The following is a 24601-nucleotide window of genomic DNA, read 5'->3' as shown; positions in this document are numbered from 1 at the left end:
GCATTCAATAACTTCACCTTTTTGAAAAAAGTTTCCCTGTCAGCTCTGTCTCAGACATATGGTTCTACTCTGCAGCCCATTCTGAGAATTGTCTATATTGGCAGTTTATTATTTTGAAGGAGAGCAAATATTTCAACTTTTTGAGGCATTTTAAAAAATGGCAGTATAACTTAAACAGGGATAGAGTAAAGAACGAGGGAAATGTGGCCGTGTAAATGCAAATGGTGTGATTACAGCCATAATCGGAAGCTGCCAGTACCTTACTGAAAGACGCTTTTCCTGCAGTGCTACTTGTGAGTCTGAATGGAAAGAAAAATGCCTCTCCTGGATTCTTTTCTCTGCCACGTTTAATCAAATTATAACAAGCTATGGAATCTAATTCACCTTTTTTGTACTCCTTCAACCCGTCTCATTTACTTCAAAGATTGCCTACATTACCCAGAATGACATTCGAGAACCCCCAGAGAACGTGCTTGAATGTGACTGAGAATTTCAGCCTTGTATTTAATGTGTAGGCATAAAGAAAAAAAAAAGTAGTAGAGAGCAGAGCAAGAGGTTTTCAAGCGGAGACATGGCAGGATTCACAGCCTTTAAAACGTGGTTGCATTGTATTCTGGTTTATGGAGGCTCCTCTGGGGCCCGAGACTTGTATCTCTTTCTAATCTATGATGGATCTCTGTCTGTCTGTGGGGTTGTTAAGACTAGAAAAGAAAGCACCTTGCTCTTCAATTGTAAGGGGATTGTGCCAAAACATGACGTTCACAGAGAATTGTAGATTATTAGCTTCAGTTATAATGTCATCTTGATCTTGGACACAGTACATTTGGTATGAGGGAAAATAAATCACCAAAACATCAGTACAATTCAGAATGTTTTTCCTGTACTAAAGATTCAGTCCTTTGCCGTATTGAGCTCTATTTTATTCTATTTACAGTGATTAAGTCATAGTTCAGAGTCAGAAAGGATGTTTGCTATGGTTCTATTTTTAAAAAAGCAGAATACCAGCAGAAGCACAGACAGTGACACAAAGAACAAGATGTGGTGACTTCCAGAGGCTGCCACAGTGAAGGAGTCAGATGATTGCAGATTTTATGAACACCAGAGCTGTTGTTACATTCGACAATGAGGGCCTTTGAAGTGTCACCTCCCATGTGAACCCCCCCCCCCCCCCCCTTTTTGTCGTCATCTTAAAGAGAGCAGAGCCTTCAGCTTTGCATATAATCACAGTAATATTTTATTTTCTACCAACCCCTGGGAGCTTTTCCAACTCAGGCCATATGCCTTCAATTTGACCTTTTCCGCTGTTGAATTATCTGCCCATGACCTCTAATGTTCTCTCAGGACAGTTGCAGAGTTATTGATAGGATTTTCTCAGAAGCGTTTGTCTCTCTGGTGTCATTTGTCTGTGCTCCAGACCAAACATCACGCACTAATAAATCTCTCGATGCAGACTGTTCCATACATGAATGTTTTTTTTTTTTTGTTTTTTTTTTCCATTCTTTTGACTGAAGGCTTATCTGATTTATTATTATTTTTATTTTTTTATCTTGTCATTACCAGATGGCAATTGAGAATATTACGGCTAAAATTATGCATTTTTATTTTCACTGTTAAAGCCTCACCATATTCACCAAGTGTTATTGTTTCTGCAGGTGTAGACGGCAATACTCAAAAGATCTAATTTGTCTGTGATGAGCATCTTCATCCACCAGAGACCAAAGGTACGGTAAGAGATGAAAAGCTCATTATCTTATGTCCCAATAAACATTTTATTATGCCTCACACAAGCCCTACAGTGTGATACTAACACACAATAAAATGTGAGTCAGTCATATTCTGCCTCATTATTTTATTGTTACCTTTCTGTTTTTCCATTCAAACTAGTTTGGACAACTGGCATTTGAGGAATTGAACATTATTATTAATAATAAAAATAATTTGTTTATGAAAGAAATAATAAATTGCGCTTCAATATAATCTGACGTTCTAACTCTGTGTCTTAATGTGTTATACTTGATCATTTTGATACAGCTTACTGTGTGTAAATGTGCACGCTCTGTGGTGTTGGCCTGGTTTAGTGGGGGGTTGATCTTCTGGAATTACTTGATATATGGCATCATTAATTCCTGTAGATTTCCCTGCCGTGTCTGGACAACGAGCTATGTCTGTCTTTGTTTTTCCTCCCGCAAAGATCTTGCAATTCTCTCAGTAAGCAAAACCACGTTGGTCTCTGAGAAATTACAGGGTTAGAGTCTGATCTCAGGTCATTAAGAGATAGGATTACTCCTGGACCACAGGACCCCAAGAATGTACAGACCCCTCTGGTGGTCCGCTCACTGCTGATGAAATAGAATTGAATTAATGGGGTTACCCACTGTGAGGACTGATTAGAACGACATACTGCCTTTGATCCCTGAGTGAGGTGACCAGGCGCGGGTACCACAAGCTCACGGGGGGTTTGGGGGGGGGGCTATGTGTCTGTCTGTGTGTGCCCTCCCTGGGTCAGTGCATCGCTGATTAACAGCACTCATTATGTGCACTCTTTGCTGGGCTTCAGCCCTCACTGGGGGGCTCCAGGTGTAAAATCATTTTGTGCTGTTTGGTTTGTGCACTGTGGAAGTCTGCTCATACCATGACCTATGTGATCTAAAGCTGCGGTGGTCCATGCTGTATTCAGCTTTCACAGATTGGCAAATTAACCATACTGCTGAATACATTTTAAAAGACTCACACCTGCAGCTTGTGTTCGTTCTGTAGTCTGAGCCATAGCAGTTACATTTAAAGTGGTGCTTTAGGCCGTTGTCATTAGTTGCACTGAAGTGAAACAATGAAACTACTAAACACACAATTATTTGTTTACCATTGATATTTACCACTGTGTTGGTAAATTGTTGTAAATTTCCAAGCACCCAAAACGTAGACGCTGATGAAGACCACTTGGGGAAAAACATATGCCTTTGTGCACCCTGACTTTTTTTTGCATCTGCCAAAAAATGCCATGCTTTCCCTTTTTGAAACCTCATCTCCCCACATGTTTGTGATGCTGGAATTGGGAGGCGCTTTATTCAACAATTTCTCTAACTTCCTGAAAACGACTTTCCAGTGTTTACGCCACCTCTAGACAGGTACTTGTTCAGTTATGCAGAGCTGAGATGTCTAATGTTCTAACACTTATTGTGTGTGGTTCCTTTCAGTTACAGTTGACCTGTAACCCTAGATTTTGGGTATGGCCGTCTGGAATAGTCATCACTTTACGCTTGTTGCATGACACTTCATATAAACTAGTGTTTTGGAGCAATTCCTGGCCACTGTTAATCCTGCCTCAACTATAATGCAACAACCAGTGCTCCAAGTTTCTAACTCAGAGGTACTGTGGCATGAAATTACAGTTGCTGAAGAACAGTATGATCTGTACTGCTGTACTTTGGTTATTGTTTCTGGAAAATGCAATTAGTGTTATAATGAGTTGGTTTAGGAGTTTCAGCTGATTGTAACACAGCAAGAACAGCATGTACTTTTTCAGATTTTGCGTTTGCTTGCACCTTCAGAGAATATTACAAGAAATGTGTTTTAAACTTTTGAGTTTGATACCAGCGCTTTCAATCCTTCTACCCACTAATCGAAAATGTTTGTGGGAATATCTTATAGCCAGTGGTTACCCGACAGCTATAAGGTGTCACCATCTGTCTCCATATACCCATAAAGCTTGGAGTGGTTTGGGGGTTTTTCCATTAGTTGGTATGACTGTTCTTACTGCAAACAAACTGCACCACATTTAGCTCCGAGTGAGACACGGACATGCATTTTCAGTCAGCCCTGGTGTGTTTTTTTTTGTTGCAAAGCCAATTTTCAGTGATGCTCTTATTTTGAAGTTAGGGGCAACTGGAAAAACCAGTAAGAGAAAGCTTGAGTTTGAAAGTAGACAACCGAAGAAATCCCACCCTTTTGTTTGGGTCGAATAAAATGATTGATCAGGCTTTATTCAGCCCTGCTGCTGCCACAGATGATGGATTTTTTTTTTTTTTTAACCTTGTCAATGCATTTAATTTATTCACTGTCACAATGAGATGAAGAAAAGTGAAGAAATGTAAATGCTTCTAAAAGGAATTGCCTACTCTACCTTTAAATAATTGAGTAATCCAGAGTTTGTTTAAACCCCTTCAGGCCTTTTTAGTCTGAATATCCCCTCACATCAGGGTGAGAACCAAAAGTGAATAAAACAGGATGGTAAGATCTTATAGGTGTGAAAAAAATGACAAAACCCAAATGATTAAAAATGTCCCACTGCCTGCCCTGCTGGCCTCTTGAATTAAAGCTGGAAGCACAGCACAATACGTTTTGTTTGAAAATCCACATACCTTGGGAAGTAATGGCCATCATCACCCTTGTTTGCCCAGCAGTGTGCTGTTTACGTTGGTCCTCCAGACAATAAGAGTGGAGCTGTCTGCCGGAATCATTCTCACGGCCACCTCGAGTAATGATAGATGACAAGCTTCTACGAGGAGGAAAAACAGGTCTCCTGGTAGCAGGCACAGCCGCTCAGACAGAGGTGCCGTCAGCTGGCAACCTACCTGCTTGTTGTGGAGGAAGGTGTTAGCAGTGAATGAAAGACTGGAGGGAACTCTGCAGCAGCTAATGAGAAAGAAAGGCACATATCTTCTGTTGCACAGTGCAGTAAATTATAGTGAGGCTTGTTCAGTGACTCCTGTCAGTGAATACTAATTAAACCAGGTGGTGACATTTTTTTAAGTGGAACAGGAACCTGCAGTGTTGTGCTAGACTTAGCAGTAAATGTGTGCTACTTTATTATTAATTTCCTATGCGCTACACAGATCTCAATTTTCTATCTGTAGTCATGATGTCCAGTCTTGGCCTCCCATCTGCCAGGAAAACAAAGTGAAAGGCCAAACGGTTCCTTACCTTTGACTGTAACCAGGGATGGACAGTATATCAATAGTAGCACATATCAGGTTTAAATAGAATTCTACTGTAATATGATAATGTGACTTTGGCCTGATGTCACTGGGTCAGACAAATCATTACGACATATTTATACAAAATTTAGTAGAAATCCATCCAGTTAATTTAGTGCCTTCATTTCCTGTTACCAAACTGCTGTAGGGGATTAAAATCTTGTCCTATCCAAACCTTAAATAAGCTCAGTTTACAGTTATATTAAAAAAGCTGTACAAATAAATGTCCAAAATGATTAAAATAGTTGCAGATACACTTTCTAATAGCCTGATATAATATGAGTTTTGTATTCTTACTGTAGTGGATATTTGTATCACAATGCATAAGTTTGTAATGATGCTTCTTTTTAACAATGTCATCTACAACTGTAACTGTAATTAGAAGCCTCAGTTTTCAACAACAGTGACCTTTGATAATTTGGGATGTTTTTGTACATTATCCCTCGAGAAAAATCAGTAACGTATGCTAATAACGCTTATACATACATGTACCGCTACCTCATGGAGGTCCTGCTGTGAGGGGATAAAGATAAGGGGATAACAATTTTCAGTTCTGGCTCTTGGTCATTCACGTGTCATCTCCCCCTACCACAGTTTTCAACATAGTTACATGTGGCAGGACTTGCCTTATGTAATGCTAAATGCTCTTTTTAAAAATGCCGCCTTCGAGACCGCTTAAGAATAAGCCTGCACCTACCACCATTATTGTGGAGGAGTTTTTGCCTGCTAACAAAAGGGAAAAAGCCTTGAGAAAGGCTTTTATGTAAGCACAGTACAATGAAGTATTTAGCTTTAGAGATAGAAGAGGATAAGATAGTCCTAGGTAAAGGTATGCTCCTAGCAGAAATGTAATGTCATTAATGATGTGACCTCTGACCCGGCTGCCATGAGGTGCATGTCTAATTTTTGTCTTTTCTGCAGGAAACACTCAGGTGTGCAGGGAGGAGGGAGAGGGAAGCAGGGAGCAAGGTCAGGTTTTTCACAGTCCTCCCTGTTGCCATTCATGAGACGACGTCCGGCCCTCACTGTGCACATCCAGTCCCCTAATGATGATTTTTTTTTAGCGAACACTGGGAGCCCATTACTACAGAAAATGCTAGACCATAACAGAAGCTGAACATAAACACACATGCATAAACACAGACTCCAGATAGGGCCATCAGACATACCCAGTTATGTTCTTGTCACAAACAGTGAGGCATTGTCTCCTGCACGCCCCTGGAGTGATTAAGACGTAAGGCACCACAGGGGGTTGGCCCACGGTTAAAGGAGCATAGAATCCTAAGAGGCTGATGCATACAAACACACACACATGCACACAACAGGGGTTTAGCATGGTGTCTTATCCAGGCCATTGAGGCTAATATCTGTGAATGGGGCATGCTGGCACTTTTAGCACAGCTATCAGTGTTGTCTCTTTTCCTTAAAGTGCCTCAGGCTCTGCACAGCATAAACACATACTTTTCTTCTCCCTTACAATGCAGCTACTTTATCTGCAGACTCGTAACTGAGGAGTAGAGAAGTAGAATGGCAACACTCCCAAATTTAAAGCCATTTAAGTCTAACTGCCACATCATGTTTTGTTCAGAAGCTTTAAAAAATATATATATGATATTGACTTAAATATGTCACCATCATACCTACAGTGATGTTGAAATGCCCAGTGTCATAGGTTTGTGCAGTATTTCGAAATGCATGTTGCAAACTGAATTGGCTACAATAGGCATTTATTGCAGCTTCATTATGAGCTTTCTAGTTTGGGAAAAAAAAAAAAAAAAAGCACTTTTTTAACAAGCTTGAAAATATCTCTCAGCAGTGACACTGAGCTAAAGACGAACAACATATAACAAATGCAGCCAAAATAAATAAAAAAACATCAGGCATCTTGTTGTTTTGAACAATTCCAGCTGAAATTTATTGATGGAACCATGAGCTAAACAAATATCAGGCTTTAGAGAAGCACACCTGCAATGAAAGATTATTCAATTCAAGTGTCAGACATCAACAAACATGCCTCACCAAGTTGTATTCTTTTATTGAAAGGCCCCTTTTTTTTTAAAACATCTCTATTTATTCCTGCATTAAATTGGAACATTGTCCTAAGAATGTAAGTTGAGCACAGAGACATAACGCAGAAATCTGAAAAATGTCAGCATCACCAGCTGTCTCTCCATCCATCTATTCATCCACAAAATCCTGTCAGCCGTGGTTTGCCTGAGCCCAAACCTTCATTGCCTCTTTGGTGAAGATGTCCTGCAGCCAGACAGTATCGAGCAGCAGGCTTTGCCATTTCAGGACATACAGTGTTTCTGTCTTCTCATGTCGACTGTTTTATTTAAGAATATTCTCATCTGGGAGTCTCTTGTGCTCGGCCTTTTGGATTTTTACACTGGCATCTGTGCTCTGGCTTTCGAGAGGCATTATAGCATCAGTCATATATCAAAGCTTATTGTGCATCATTAGTTGCCATGCTATTGGAAGATAGTTATCAGTGCAGATAAGGTGTTTTGTGTCACTTAATGTCTTGAGCAGCACTCCACTTGAGCTTGGATATGAAACAGTGTGTGCTTCGGGAACAGAGTTATAGGTAATTTTATCTTTGCAGAACATTATATTGTTACATTGCTCTTTCCTCATACTCAGTAGAAACCACTATAAAAAAAACGACTATAAAAAAGGTTGTAAGCTTTTGTTTTATTTTACTGTAACCCTCGCAATGATGCTGACACGATGCACATAGAATAAAATAGAGCCTGTGCACTGTTATGTTATCTGAGATGGCGATAAAAACCGTAACTTATTGCTGTTCCTTCCTCTTTGTCGTTCGCTGAATTTGACTGAGCATTTAAATTTTTCGGCTGACTCAAGCTGTTCGGTGACAGAAATATGATTTTGTCTCTGTTTGCTTTCTGGGCTGAACTGTTGCACGGTGCAGCAGCTTCCTGTCCAGCATCCGTTCAAAAACGCACGGACACTGTGAATAGCTGTGCTCCACCTGCCCCAGCCACTGTCACTTTTACAAAGAAAGGAAGCATTTGAAAGGAAGCAATTTCCATGCCTGGTATGAAAACTCCTTTTTAACCTTAATTACATCGCAGCTTTGTGAGGACCAAATGTTCGCCGCTGAAATTAATTTCCCAACAGGGACTCTTATCAAAGAATTCAGATGTACCTTCTTATCATCTGTGGTCAATGGGTCTGTGAAAATTTACTCTGAATTAATTGCGAGTATCATCTGCCAAATTTTTATTTGGATATCTCCCTAATGTTGACATAAGCCTTAATGGCCATCTGCAGAGTGCAATTCATTACGGTAAATATCTCTGTCCCTACATATGTAGGGGGTGTCTCGGATATTTTATGGTGTTTTTCCATTGCAATTCACAAGTGTGACTAGGTGCCAAGGTTGGCGTGAATACTGGTTCTGCTCGAGGCTGAGAAAACCTATAAGTGCATTTTCTACTTAAACAGGGATGAGAGGCTGCTGTCATTTATGCCAATGGTTATTGCTGAGTTCTTTCAGCACAGATGAGAGAGCTAATGCAGACATTAAGTAGCTGAGCGATTACTGGCATGCTACAGGTCATTTACAGTTATGTATTTAGCCATGCTCTCGAAAATAAAGATTTGTCCTTCAGCTTCTCTATGGCCTTAATGATCACATCGTTCTGTCAGTAATTGCACCTCTTGTTCCGCAGGTTGTGCAGTTGGTGCTCATTGTTAGGATGCTCGTGCAGTTTTATGGGCTTGACATGTGTAGTGCAGATGTCGGGAGATTCTATAGGGGGACAATAGAGGTCACACCTTACTTGTAAATTTGCATTCCTGCACCATATGTGCTCCTCAGGTCTGCTTTTTTTTCCCCAAAATCAGTGCATATTGCTCAATCAACTTTCAGTTTTAACTCCAGTTTCTTACTTAAAGACAACACGTACACTGGCCTAGCTGCTCGCACAACTCACCCGTTGTAAAATGAAATATGAAAGTGCTGCTTGTCAAATAGATTTTTCAGATTGAAGCAGAAATTTGAGTTGATTTTTTTAAAAAAAAAGACACTTTATCATAGAGAGTCTGAGCAGGTAAACAGTTAAACATGCAGCCAGTGGTTAGCTAGGCAGAAGCAGCAGTCAGTATCTATACACACTGACCATGTGATGCTAGAAGAGCTGCTGAAAAATGAACAAGTATATGTCAAACTGCGCTTTTCAGTGCAGTTGTCTCACAGGTGTTAACTTCAGAGATGCCACCTACAGATTTTATTTTAACCTATTGGTTTAAAGCTGTTTACAACACACTGTGGAGTTTAAAAGCATCCGGTATGCATTTGCTTGAGTCTGTCACAAACTGTTTTCTCTGCCATTTTATCTCATCATGTCACTTATGTTCCGCTCAACTGTGTTTGTGTAGAATTTGGTCTTCTGTATGTCTGCTGCTTCTGCTTTTGTCGAACTTACAACCACCCACCGAGATCAGATTAAAGCAGACATGTCGAACACAACAACATAGTCGCATGCCTAGAGCAAAGCATGCTGGGATGGAGAGAGACATAGTTTGCCTCTCTGTGACAGTTGAATGAGCCGTTGATTTAAGTGGTGCTGTCTCCTGTAATTGCTGGAAATTTGATTTGGATGTATGGTTCATGGGCATTTTGACACACCCATACTCTAATATGTTTTTATGAGATTCTTGATAATCTTGTTTCCTCTGGGCTTGTTACCGCACATATGTTCTTCTTTGCGTTTCACTTGCCGAGGATGTTCCTCGCACCTGTACAAAGATTATTAAAAGAAAAACTTTCTGATCAGAAACTCATGCTGCCTAACATCCCTGCTCCTCTGCTTCAGTTTTCAGTATTGGCTTTAGATACTTAGGATATCGGAGGTCTTCTTTTCAGACTGGGGCATATTGTTTAATTGGATATCATATCTGAGTCTAGTAAAATTCTTTCCCCTTTTCAACCTTACCCTGGTCTTAAAATGGGAAAACATCCTTTAGTCATGTCTACAAACATCTTTTTATGTGTTTGCGAGTTTCTTTGGAGAATATTTGAAAAGCATTTCAGGCAGTGTTTAAATATTCAAAACTATACTTTTAATTTTTATTAAATTTATGCTAGTTTGCTAGTTTTTGTTTAAATACAAATTTATGATTCAAAAAGGGAAAAAAAAACACTTGAAGTGTGCTGTGCAGCTAGATTATGTAGAGAATGTCTGATTGGAGTAGTGAAATGAATCAACAAATATACTGTACCTTTTGTAGATACACTGAGCATAATTCTTCACCTCTACGTAACTTGCTTTACCTTTGCTCTCAGTAATTTTAAGATGTCTACTTTCATACTTCATAGCGCCAGGAAGAAAGTTTTAATTTCCCCTACTTTACTCTGAATATTATCATATTTCCATCCCTGTGGCAAAACCATGGAACAACTTTTTGAGGTAGAAGTTACACTTCCCTATGATCTCTGGGGAATTAAGTTTTTGACATGCCTGGAGTGATTTCTGCACATCCAGGCAAAGAGCTGACAGGGTCACCAACCCGTGAGCCTCAGTCCCATCACCTTACATTGCACCAATGCCATCCCCACTTTGTTCTGTCCTCTACCCACTCTTCCTTTAAAATGTGTGTGTGTGTTTTTTTTAAAAATGTTTTTACCAATTCAGCCACTTCTGGGGTGAGAGCCTCTCTTGTTTTGGTTGTGAAAAATCAATAGCCATTACAGGAGGGAGAGAAAAAGAGAGAGCACGCTCAAGAAGGAGGGAGGCAGACTGCATGCCTGTCAGTCTGACCCTGCCTGACGGCTGTCATCTCTCTTAATTGCTTTGCTAATATCATCCCCACTCAGCCTGGATCTAGGTCAGCAAGGCCCCTCTGCTGGAGCTGACTTGAGGCTGTCCTCCTTCATGATCTCTCCCCCTCTCTGCCTTTTTTCCTCCTTCCCCCTTAAGGGTCATCTCAATTAGAATAAAAACATACAGCAGGAATATAAGAAAGATGCATTGTTTCTTGTTCCAAGCAGACCCAAGTTTGTATTAATCAAATCAGAAACCTTTTTTTTTTTTTTTTTCTGCAGTAGATAATCATTTATACAGTGTGCTCTATTTTGGGATGGGAAATAGACTTGCCAGAATTAACCTTTATATTTCCCTCAGGTGATGCAGGATCTGCTTTTTCTGTCTACCATCTTTCTACTGTTAGCACCTTGAGGTCAGACTAAAGAGCTTCTTACTAACTACCATACATAACATAGAAATAATCTTTTTGTAGTTTCTATTATGTTAGTTCTGCTAATTCTGATACAATCGGTTCTTTCTTTTCCAAATGTGCATACCACTGAGTGGAGCATAATGTGGTTATTGAGTAAGAATGAACTATTACTGCTGTTACTTAGCAAGGTAAATTTTTGTTTGGAAAATTTAAAGCTGTAGTCAGTAACTTTTACGCATAACTATTTATTTAGAAGCAATAAAAAGAAATTGCCTGTTTGGCGGTTAAGGATGGGCAGGGCGATATGTCAGCAGCATCCCTGTTCCACTGCTGTTCTTATTTTAAAATGAAAAGTGTGGACACTTGGCCTGTGACGCCTCTGATGCAGATTTCAATCATTATTGTCAGTTACTCTTAAATAGAGCGTGAAAGAGTCAGGACATTTTATAATCCAAGAATTTGTTTAGATATAAATTTCTGAAGATTTAATCTTAAAGCAGCTCAGTGGAGAAAGCGAACCCCGTCCTATTTATTCCTGCCAGCACACCGTGGTGTCTCGCTTTCAAATCAGCCGATGCTTCAATTATTTTTACAAGTAGGTCTGCATAACAAAACATTTTCTGAGATGAAACTTAATTTACCCTTCCAGCTTTACTTGGCACGCTGTCCGCTGGCTAAAGAATGTGGGCACAGTGGAGTGTGTGTGTGTGTTTCTGGGGAAGAGTGAGAATATTATGTGAGCGTTGCGGATGCAGCACAGAGCAGCTGTTTTCTGCTTCAGGGAAAATGGCAATATTCTCAGTGAGGGTTTGTGAGCCTGTTATGGTTCAAGGCTTTTTTATTTATTTTTTTTTTCCATTTGTCCTGGGTAGCTTGTATTTCTGCATACCTGTCTCACCTTTACAGATAGTTTGGATGGCACTAAACCTTAGAGCTTTTATGCACAGCTTCGTATTACAACAGTAATGTTGGGATTTTGAACAGATCATAACAACTTCCCAGTGACCTGAAGTCTAACCTTGTACTGTCACTTGAACACAAGCAGCACATCAATAATAGAGAGATCCGCTGTAAAAAGCAACAGTTCTCCTCATTGGGGGTGTATGAAAGCTTAGTCCTCTTGGCTGCAGCTTCTCTGTTGTTTACATTCACAGTCGTGGCTACAGGCAGCCATTTTAAACAAGGACTGATGAGGGACAAGGGACTAGTAATTGTGTCAGCAGCAGTGCTCTGAGCCAGGAACTGTCAAGACCTCATACTTTTCCCTGCTCCTGGTTTAATGGAGCATGTGAGGGCCAAGGTGTGCTGGCCTAGCCCAGGCTCTGTTCAAATGGCTTCCCATCTTTTTGTGATAGGCACAGTGGAACAATAAGCCTAAGGTGGAGCAGCTGGAGAAAGCATTAGTGTAAGGTCCTTTCTGCAGGTTGCCATTTCAGCCTCACTGCCCACCATTTGCTTCCACAATAAGAGACCTCTTTTCATGACCGATAACAATAGCAAAGAGCAAATAACCCTGTTTTGTGCCTGAAGTTGTTTTGTTGTGATTCAGCATAAACATATAACTAATGCCTAGGTGTAGCGTTCACACCTCCAGGTGCAAATGAGCTTTTGGAAGCTATAACTAACAGCCTGCTGATCCCTCAGTGTGACTCCAGGCAAAGGTTTTTTTTTTGTTTTGTTTTTTTTTTTTTTTGGTAACATCTCCATCCCATGGTGGCATGTAATCTTGTGTCATTGGTCCACAGTCACAGATTCCAAACACAGTCCAAAGAAGCTTTGTGTCATTGTAAAAAGTGAAAGTCCAGCTGTCATCTAAACACCCAAGGTCTGTTGTTTTGGAGCTGCTGTTTGTGGGAATAATGCCCAGATTTCATAGACCTGTGGTATCACTGTTTAACCCACATCCAGACTCGATTCTAATGAGCTTTTTTGACTCGTGTACGTTTCTCATTCAAAGATTCTCTGCTTGCTGTGTGTCTGCTTTTTCTTCAGACCAGCTTCCTTTGACTGAATTTCATTGTTGCTCACAGCACACTCCACTGCCCTCATGATACCAAAATTTTGAGTTCATTACAATTACCAAGTATATTATCTATTTAAATATGCTGAACTGTGATAGCACTTCCAGTGACTAAAAGCTTTGCAGTCAGTTTCATGTCCTCATTTGACAGCTTTTAGACTTTTGAAACATTTTTATAGCAATAATAAAATATAACGTGATCAGTATAAATATTGGTTGGTTGGACCTCTACTTTGGTCCAGGCTTAGCTACTGGATCAATTGTAATTTTGTACAGACCTTCATGTTCCAAGAGGATAAAGTGAAATGCCTCCAAACTCTCACATGGATTATAATTAGACTTTTTTTATTAGTAGTATGAGGATTTTATTAGTCATTAAAAGATGTTTTTTTTAAAAACCTAAGACTCGAATGGTTTTACTTCTCAGGTGAGGATTCAAATTGTAAGTAAAGGAAGTCTCACACTAGTCAAAACCAAATGAAGTCTCAAATCCTAATGTTTGCAAGTGAAATCCGACTGGAGTTCACTTCTCAAGTCTGTAGATCTGATATTGAAAATCACCCTTTGCAGGAGAAATGAGCAGTAATGAAACTTGTCTTTCTGAGACAGTGTTGTACCCAGAAGACTGTAGAGAGCAGAAGTCCAGGAAATTGTGCAGGCCCTTGCAACACATTGTTTTATCACCGTCTGCTCTGTGCCCAGCCAGCACCCAGGCTTGCCTCAGCTTTGCTGTGTTCTGATCTTGATTGGCTGCAGTGTGGCTGGTGGCAGTACTTTTTTCGCCACTGACTGGAGCACCATCTGCAACTTGCTGCCACAGTGTTTGCGTCACACTCCCAATCCCATTTAGATGTGAATGCCAAAACGCTGAGAGAGGAGGGCATTGACACCAACACTTTGAGCTTGAATTTGTGAGTCAAATTCCCTTCCTTTGCTACCTTGCATCCTGGTAAACAGATTTGAAGATTAGCCTGTTGAGTGGTGTCTTCTTCACTATGCAAGGCCACCACCTCACAGGGGAAAATAAACAGCAGTATCTAGCAGTGACGATAATGACAAAGCTCTTCCAGGAGGATCTTTCCATTTCTTTTCAAATGACTTCATTTTTTTTTTCTCAGCCTGGATGAGTGTGTGTATATCATGTATCTTAAACGAACTGCCAGTTACCACATTTGACATCACCAGTTGACTCCCATCAGTCTGTAGATTGGAGTCGCTTCACCAACAAAGAGGTAGGAATAAAAGAGGCATATTTTCTCACAAAACCACCTTTCCAGCAGCATCTTTTAAAGACTTTGTGCTTATTCAGGCAATTCTGTGTTCTCTGGATCACGTCAAATTCAAGGCCATGTTGTGCTCAAATACTCAAAGCATGAGAGGCAAATGAAATTGCTTCAATCATTGCTTGATCATTTTTATATAAAGAGCTGTGGGGAAACGGTAGATAAAATGGAATAGTTCACCCTAAATCAGTTCTGACACATAGTGACATCGGCATCACCCTTCCTCATCTCAGGGACCTTTATTGTAACAGGAGAATAAATTCAGAGTTGGTTTAACTGCTGGCGGGGCTGCCTGTGAGACACTCTCCTGAACTATTAACCACAAAAGTAATAATCCACCAAACATTGCGCAGCCAGAGGTGAGTTGATATCTAGTTGTAGCTGGATAATAGACGCAAAAACGGGACATCATGCTGCTCATTAGTTTTACAGGATGGTTTCTGGTATGCAGGCCTCAGTCTTAAATATATGAATTGTATGTATTTAATCAAAAATAATGGACTGGCCTAAATTTTGTAGACATTCATGACTAGTGTCTTTGGCCACCCTCTGACTTTCCGTGAGTATGGTCATGACGTAGACATTTCTTGCTTTTTGTGATATCTCCAAACTATTGGAATGATGGCCATGAAATTTCATACAGACATTCATAACTGTGGCAAACCATGATTTACTTAACTTTTTTTGGTTTAATTAAAATCTTTCAAGAATTACTGTATGGATTACCATGAACGTTTGGATTAATATTCTTGTTTCCTGGAGCATGAGTGTTGATCCCCTGACTTTTCCTCTTCCATTTCTACCAGGTCAATATTTGTCTTTTTTTCAGAAATGCTGACATTCCCATCAGCCTTAGCTGTGTTATGCACTTAGTCTAATGAGTGCTAACATGTGAGTGCTAACATTTTTGAACCAGACTGAAATATGTCAACATATCTTAGATGGATTACCATAAAGAATTGCTATAGGCATTTTATGTTTCCAGGATATGTGTCCTAATAACAAATGTGGAACAAAGTTGGTTAACAGAGCAAACATGTTTCATGTTATTCATGTTTGTGTTCAACTCGAATAACTGCTTTGCCTTATAGTTTCATAGAGGTGCTAGACTGTAGACTGTTTTCCAGTCTTATTAACTAGTCCCAGCTTGAAATATAGACTTTAAGATATATTTTGTGTAATATTTTACTAGATTTTCAGTTTCCTTTTCACATTTACTAAAATATTGAGGTCTTTCCCTGGAAACTCTTAAGACTGAATAATAAAAAATTATAATCTAGTACCGAGAATATCTTGTCGTTTAAAATCTGACATTGCTCTGTTGTTCATGGATGAAATCAATGAGTTGAATCAGTAAAGTTTTGAATAAACGTGTTTCTTTTTGCATTGCGTTTCTCAGGTTAGATTCACTATGCGTGTTAAATATTATAACAAAAGCTCATCCACGCAATGACCCTCATTTTTACATTCCACTTACGACACAGACAGAGAACCTGAATGAATGTGATATTTAATAAATGAACAACAGGACAGTTCTTTTTCCAAAGTCTTCAGGTCATGTTAGATTGATGTGTCTTAAATTATATTTTAAGATTGGGCTAATTGAAGTAGCCAGTAATTTTTCATGTCTGTGGCAGGCGGCTTTACTGCCTCCTTTGAGATAGGTTGATGGTGAGAGACTCACATCGTCGAAGGACAAGCGGCTTCCTTCATTACTCAAATCCTCTATATAATCTCATTTTCTGCCTGCGATCAGTCAGACAACCTTTAGATTCAGTTAAGTTTCAGGTCTCACTGGCGGTTTTCAATAAGAAAGGGGTGGAGAATGAGGATATTACATTTCTAAGTCTGATTAACCTGAAGGTTGAAATCAAAAGCAATGCCGTTTATTGCTGTTTAAAGTCGCACGTATATATATCATTTTCACATTTGTTAGAGGTTTGGGATAAATGCACATAAAGAATACATAATGAAGAAACCAGAGAATCAGCAGCTCTCACTGTTTATAATAACTAATTACTGATTCTACTAAAATGTTTATCACATAATTAATTACCACAATCACATTATAGCTTGTCCTGACAGGAACAGTCCATAGACTTGTCCATTCTTGCTCTGAGCATCTGTGTTACTTTAGTTTCCCCATGGTTGTGATTTGATATGAGATTCACTAGACAATTTCAAGTTTATTACTGCTGTGTCCAGGCAGTCCCTGATAAGATTAACCAATGTCTATGAATCATTGCTGGAGAGTATTTGAGGCACCGGTCAGCAGCCGAACATTGTATATCCAGGATTGTTCACCGGAGCAGTACGGTGCCCTTGTGATATGAGCAACACTTTACAGGGACTGCCCCTGACCACTGATCCAGAAAGGCTCTGATGACGTGTATCTGTTCTGCTATTGGCTGAGGTTTGGACCGAGCACGCAGGTGTGATGATCTCTGATCGGAGGAGAAGGCCATGATGAGCCTGTGGGGAAAACACTCTCCTGTCCCAAAACCCAATTTCCCCTGAAAGATTGAGGAGACTTAACGTGCTCTGGGCAAGGCAGTGAACTTTTTCTCTTCTCGTCTTGTCTTTTAATCGCATCGGGCTTTTAATTCTTTCATGAACTCGTCTCAAACCTTTTTTAACCTTACATGAAGAGCAAGGAGATAAGAGAGCTGTGATCGCTGCTTTGTCCCCAGAATCTTAGCAGTGTGCTGCATTTTTAGAGGAGACTTTACCATAACACTTCGGGTAATTGCGCGAACGGAGGTGTTGACTTTGACTGATGGTTTACCCTTCCAACACTTGCCCTCACACACATGTGCATCCACATACAAAGGGTTGATGAATTATGTATTAGGCTACAAAAAACACAGCAATCAATATAAAATGCCTACTTCTAGTATAGACCAGAAATATGGTCCACGTCGGCCATTAATAACAAATCACATTGCGTTCATGTATAAGTGTCATTATTGGCTGTGTGTGTGTGTAACACATAAACATGTTTCTTCAGTATGTGAAAGCAGCACACATTCACATTTGTACATCATTGGTTTTGTCACTTTGAAGCTTGTCGAGCTGCTTAAATGGATGGACGAGTATCAGCTTGTGTGTCCATGTTTACATCCTGCTCTCTCTCCTGCCTGCCTATACAGACCTCAGCTTGACATGTGAAAGTGTTGTTGATCTGTTCTGTCTGTAATGTTGTCTGTGGTGCAAATCAGCTGCCTGAAATCAATAAGCCCCTGCACAACTCTTCCCTGTGCATGCTTCCCCACCTTTTTACCTTCAAAAGGTCACAGGCAGTCTGGTCTTTTAACTCCTTGTTTAGTGTGTGTCTGATTTAGTCTTAATGATCACCACCAGCATCGTTTCTACCAGCAGAAGGCAGCCCTGCTTTTCCGTTTTGATTCAGCGATTTCTTTGGAAGATAACTGGTTTCAACATCCTTGACTGGTTTGTAATATGCTACGATACCCTCTCTCTCTCTCTCTCTCTCCCACATTTCAAATCACGATGCTATTTGATGGCCAGCAATTACTGAAGATTGTTTCTCTTTTGTTGAACATCCTGGTTAGAATAGTGGCCCTTTTCTTCTTGGAAAGTAGTGCCCTGTTTTTATTTATTTGACAGATGCACAAAGCTTCAAGAGGAGAACAATTTGACTGAGCAAGCACAAGATTGATAGGTGGTTTGAGTAAGTACAGTGAAACGTATTGGCAATTGTCTGAAATGAGTTGTCTTTGCTGTGTACAATTTCCAAATGTTATGAAAGAATAATTATTGTTTATATTGATGGCTGGGTCTTGCGTTGAACACAAGTGGACATTGTAGTTTGCTTTTTATTTACTACTTCTTCTTGAAGAGTTGTCATGAGGAATGCATATAATTCAGAGTCAGAATAAACAAATAGATTCACAACACTGCTTTTTTTTTTGTTGCTGCTGTGTATTTGCTTTTTTTTTTTTTTTTTTTTTTTTTTCTTCTTGCTTTGGGAAGGTATTAACGGTGTAGCTTTAGCTCTTATCCCGAATAGTTTAGCTAATTATTCCGGTTTTTCAGATTTGATAAGATCCTTTAATTAAAAAGAACCTCATTGAAGAAATAATTAAATCAGTCTTGAATCCAAACAATGATCAGTTTAACCTGGAACTTGCTCTCTCTGTCAAGATATTTCCTAATCAGAACCGTATCACTGGCACTCTGGGATAGCGCTCTCATCCTCTGGTAACCTAAATTAGTGTTCCACCTTATTACATCAGGAGGCACAAAGAACAGAGAATATGTGAGACGTGATGTATAGGGGTAATAAGTGACAGCTGCATGAGAGATATGGATAGCTGAAAAAGAATGACCTTGGTGTCAGACATTCGTATCTGAAGATACGGAAAATAATCAGCAGCGGCTCGTGGCAGCAGCGTGGCCCTGATGACTGTGCTGCAAACAATGAGCTTCACTGATGCAGGGGAGTATATTAGAGAGATGTGCTTCAGTTTCTTGTTTTTTTTTTTTCGTCTAGTCTCTTTTTTTTTTTTTTTTTTATTCTTGTGTACATTTCGGAGCCTGCAAGGCTTTGTCACCTGAAGGGTCACTCATTAAAAATGAATGCCTCTCAGACACCAAGACCAGATAGAAGCTGTTCCTGCTTGAATGTTTACACTAATACAGCATTAGCTTCCTACACTAAAATTATTTGTCCTCAGTTCAGAAAGAAAAAAAAAAAATCAATATCAGAGCCTCTCATATATATATAGACAAGCAGAGGGCCCCCGAACCTTCAAGCAGTAATGAGCAGAGACACACCAACCGGCCGCCTTCAGTGTTCCTGCCTTATTATCTGGCCCATAGCAAGTGTGATTTTGCTTGACATTCAAAAAGCATGGATGCAAGATGTTAACAGCAGAAGTATAGACATCACAGAGCTCTGCAGTGTTCATATCCACCCTAACAGTCTGTGACATTCAGAAGTTGGAAATAGCATTTGTGACATTCACTCAGAAATAGTAATATATTCACCTTGGTTGGCTCATCTAGCCCTCACTAGAGCAGACAGCTGCTATAAAGACTATGTGCACCAGGAATTCTCACACTGTCAACAACCTGCTACAGCAGGGCTCATGACTTTATCACCTCTGAAAGGAGTGAAAAGTCAGCCATACAGGCATGTTTTATTTAACTCTATTGCTTTGTGGGTTGTATTTTTTTTAATAGATCTTAAATATATCACCTACTGTATAATGGCATCGGCCCTATTCACTTTTTTTTTTCACATTTTATTGTCTTTTATGTTTAATTTTATGTGCATTCAAATTCAGTCTATTCTAAATAACCCATAATAATAAAGTGAAAGTGTGTTTTTACAAATGGAAACTTATTTAAAATCAAAAACTGATTTACAGAATTATTCTGACTTTGCTGTGACCCTTCACATTGTGGTCGGCCGCATCCTGTTTGCTTTAATTATTTTTGAAGGTGTGTGTAGAACTTTAACCCTAAATTGACTTCACTTGGTTTAGAAAGGCATTTACCTGAGTGTTGCCAAGAGCACAGTGGGCTCAATAACTGTGAAATGGAGGGAATCATGGATCCACTTGGACTATTCCTAGTGTAGTATTCCCAGATCAAACTAAGTAACCGGGCAGGAAGAGAGCCTTGGTCGAGCAGGTGACCAGGAATCCAACCATTACTCCAGCAGAAGTACTCTGGAGTGATGGGGCAACCATCCAGAGGACTGATCATTCCAGCTACACTCCATCAATCAGGACTGTATGTTAATGTGGCAATACAGAAGCCACTTTGATTAAATAAGGTTGATATACAGTAATAGCCCACTCCTATGGCAAGCAGCATTTAACGGACTCGTGAAAGTTTGAGGAAGAGTCCGGGTTTGTGCATAACTCCAAGCATGATGCCTGTGGAAAAACTGAAACTGTTACTGGTCGATGTGTTGAACTGCATCTGTCATCTGTAACATTTCACTCAGATAATGGACAGGGACACATTACCACAGTCAGCTTGTCACGAAGAACAATCCTTAATATTTTCTGTGCTTTACGCTGTATTAGATGACAAAATGGCAACTGCTGCCATTCTCACAGTGCTGATGTGGAAGCTTGAATTTTTTGCTTACTTAGTGTGAAGAGCTCCACACCACCACCACCTACAGCTGTGGGAATAGAGAACTGCTGCTCAACTTCTGCCCCAGACGTGTGCTACTGCAGCATAGTTCTCACGTCTTTGAGCACATATGCTTAAATGATCAAGGCAGTGTTGTTTCAGACCATTAACCTTTAAATAATTACATATACTACTTAAAATAACAGCATTTTACAAGCTTTGGGATTGATTCGCCTCCTTCTTGAGAATTGTGGTTTCCATTTATTTCATTGTGTCAACTCTCTCTGCCAACTCTGCTCTGCCTTAGGTCTCCAATCCATTAATAGGATAATAGAGCAAAGAAGGAAAACCTATCAGTCTAAAATCTGAGAACAAACTCATCTCAGGTTTGCTTTAGCCATTCACATAAGCCTTGAGCTGACACTCCTCTTCCTTGGCTACACAGGAGCCAAATTTCCAAATACCCTTCTCCTTATCAACCCAGTTAGCTGCATGTTAAATGTGCTGATTCTGTCTTCTGAGAATGATGCTACACACAGCCACCACCCAGCAGCAGCAGTGAACTGTGTAGCGGCATCTGTCTGGACTGTTTTTCAGGATCTTTTAAAGCTCTAAATTTTCAGGGCTGTCTATTCAACACCAACCTTTTCAATGGAAAAAATGAGCAACATTACAGATTTCAGTGTCAAACGCTCATTTCTCCTCTGGTTTTGATTTTCTGACGACAGGTTATGAGTGCAGTGTTTTTTAGTAGCTAGATATTAAATGTCAACACCAACTAAGAATTTTTAAAATGCTCCCTGCTCTCAACTGCATTATCACACAAAAAACACATTGGCAATTTAGCCAAAGAAAGCTGAAACACCTACCTGAAGCTGGGTTCAGTGCTCGGCAGGAAGATTTTTGAAGTGAACTGAAGTAAATGTAAACCAATGGCTCTCTGGAGGATAGAAAATCATTTCGAACTTAAGTAAGTTTTTGGAAATTGCTTTTCAGTTGTCTGCACTTAGCAGACAACTGAAAACTCCCACATTTAATCAGTTCAGTAATAGCTACTGAGAATACATAGACAAGAGTGAAGGTAAAGATAGGAACTTTCCTACCTGCTGTGATTGACTTGGCAAATCTAAATCAGCCCTTGTCAGGCTACTGTACTGGAGCAGACTGACAGAGCACAAGTATGAGTAAGAAAAGAGAAACCAATAGGCCTCAATTGGACTGGCAGCTCAAGAGATCAGACTGTTGTATTTACAAGCCAAGTGAGTATGCATGCGCTCTCCTCTCCCCCTCCATCCCGATGCTCCACTAGAGGATTGAGAAGGCGTGTAGTGCAGTCTCCACGGAGGGTTCTCTACACCGCCATGCATTTTACCGCTTGTAAAGCAATCATTTCCATCCCCATTTCCCTCTCTCTTCCCCTCTTGGCTGCTGGCACTGCTGAGTCAGCTCACCTTCATATGGAGAGCGGGTCCCTCAACTGAGACGTTATTGATTTGCCCCTGTAAGAGGGAAATGTTCCCAAACCTCTCAGGCCAATTTTGCTCCGCTGCACAGCCAGCAGCACCGTTGGGCATCGGCTTGGGACGGGTAAAAAAAAAAAAAATAAAAAATTCTAAACATTACTACTGCATGCAGTATGCATGAACACACAGGCAATCACATATGTATTTAGAAATATCATTAAGCTTTAGATCGGAGCACAGAGGACGGAAACATGAGGGCATAATTACACGTGGGTACAGAGGCACATCCTGAGAAAACTACAGTAATATATAGAAACATTAGTAGTTTGGCTGTGTGAATGCCTAGTTTAATAGAATGTACTGCAGAGTGGATTTGTCAGATTTACAGGGAAACCATTAGTATATTAGGACTAGCTGTTTCATGCACCCAATTTGTTGTTGTGATTTAAGTTCATTTATTTATTTATTTTCAAGTATAATTGCAGACTAAGCATGATGCAGTGAAATAAAGATGCATGATATTACACCATAATCATACCAAGGCTGTTTGTCTGCCTCTTATTTGCTCTCTATCTCAGCACTACCATGTGGTGAGAGTATAGCAATCATATGTACTATATTCTCTCTATCGCTCTCTCTCTCACACACACACACACACACACACACACACACACACACACACACACCGACTCACTGAGAGCACATTTTACTAGCACACTCTTTACTTCAATGTGGGCCCGGCCCAGTGAGCTACATCATTGCTTCATTTGGATCAAACTCCAGAGCTCAGGAGTCATTTATCTACATAGTATGTGTGTCTAACCTTCAGGCATCCCACTCTTTGCCACTGGGAGAAATCAATGGCCGGGTGTAGAACAAAGAGACCCCCCCCCCCCCCCAGACTTTACCAAGGTAGAGATTTGAATAATTTATTTGTTATTCTTCTGCTGTAGATATTTCATCACTGTGAAGGCATCATGGGGGTACATTATGCTTTTTCTGGACTGTTTTCGTGGAGACCTCTGATTATTTGTTTAATCTTTTTTTGCGGTTTTGTACTTTACTTCTTCATTTGCTAGATAATACCGATAATGAGTATACTTTAAAATGTTTGGAAAAGTTTTATGTGTTAGCGTACAACTCGGTAATTACTTTTTGAAAGAGTAAATGCATTTTTTCTCTTTTAGAGTCAACAGTAACCAGAAAGGAGAAAGATTTTTCTATCCATTTAATTTTGTCAATACGGTCTTACAAAGGCCCATTTGTGCACTTATTCATTTGTAAATCATTGCTTGCCCTGATACTGAAACTGATCAGTCACATTTTTAACCCTTAAATCTTCTGCTCAGTCGTCTATGGAGCACATTCTTGTTAAAGACGTGAGTAACTCAGGGGCCCTATATTAAAACAACTGTGGGGGTCTATTAAAAAATGTGTTTTTTAAATAGGTTTTTGTTATTATTGCCCCAATGGAAATGAACAATGCAAAGAAAACATTTTCCATATTTTTTCCTTTGCGGGGATGTTAAGCCATTATCATAGTTTTTCTTGTGCCCACTGTACTCTATTTTAAAAGGAGTATGGTATTGTTTACCAAGGGAAGAGTACTAATAAAAGTGTCAAAGAGATTTAGACAGCTGCAAAAATCATGAGGTGGCAGTTTGCTATTATCAGTTTATATGTGTAAATATAAACCTGGAGTTTCCCAAAATCTTCTTTGGTTTGTTTTTTTTGTGTGTCTTCTGTATTTGTGTGTCCCAGAATTGACTGATGATATCTCACTAGACCAGTGACTGTCTGCACTCGCAGCTTCTGCACTTCCCGTCTTGTTTTCTGCTGTGCACTCTCACACACACACACACACACACACACACACACACACACACACACACACAGACACACACACAGGTATAAGCATGCACACAAGCCCCTGGTGTCTTGCTATCCTGTTTTTCTATCTCCTGTGACTCTGACTAGCTGGTACAGCTTGAGTGACAGCTCTTGGTTTGTCTGGGTATCCGTGGTTACAGCCCAGAGGCCTGTGCCGTGGGACCCAGACCTGTCAGCACTCTCTGAATCCTGAAACCAGAGATGGATGACCGGGAGCCACCTCTGCCCTGAGCTCTGTGCTCTGCTCGTCTCTTCTGCTCCTCTTCTCTTCCTGTCCCAGACCCTTCTCCTGAACAGCCCCATTGTCGGCAGCTTGATACTGCAGAACATGACGCCAAATAGGTCTTCACTGTTTCTTTCCAAGGTAGGACGGGAAAGAAACAAAATAAATGTATACAAAAGGTACAGTTCATCTTAACACTACCATATGCTTTTAATTTGTTCAGGAAAAGACAGTTGTTGTTTTGAGTTGTTACCGTTACGATACACTTGCAGTAGTAGTTGACACAGAGGTCAAATCACTGCACTTTGTAGAGACAGCTGGTTTTGTTAATCTTGTATATTGTGCTAACAGCCCAGATTAAAGGGGGGCGCCAGTTGCAAAGGATCAGGTGTTTGTCCATCTCCAGTGCCCCGCTGCTTCTGCTCTGACAG

The 24601-nt window shown here is 40.1% G+C and overlaps 1 protein-coding gene across 2 annotated transcripts in view; it reads left to right on the top strand.

Annotated features, from left to right (window-relative positions):
- Positions 1–24601, top strand: part of klhl29 (kelch like family member 29) — a 207936-nt gene that overhangs the window by 9954 nt on the left and 173381 nt on the right. Inside the window, exons 2-3 of one of the 2 annotated variants that reach the window (XM_026319484.1) lie at positions 1653–1721; positions 24088–24311. The gene's annotated coding sequence lies outside the window, so the exon portion shown is untranslated. The remainder of the gene's footprint in view (positions 1–1652; positions 1722–24087; positions 24312–24601) is intronic. The other variant, XM_026319483.1, reaches the window with a different exon arrangement.

Source organism: Mastacembelus armatus, chromosome 24 (assembly GCF_900324485.2).
Source record: "Mastacembelus armatus chromosome 24, fMasArm1.2, whole genome shotgun sequence".
Taxonomy (NCBI): domain Eukaryota; kingdom Metazoa; phylum Chordata; class Actinopteri; order Synbranchiformes; family Mastacembelidae; genus Mastacembelus; species Mastacembelus armatus.
The sequence above is the reverse complement of the archived record's forward strand: the minus strand, read 5'-3'. Positions and strand labels throughout refer to the sequence as shown.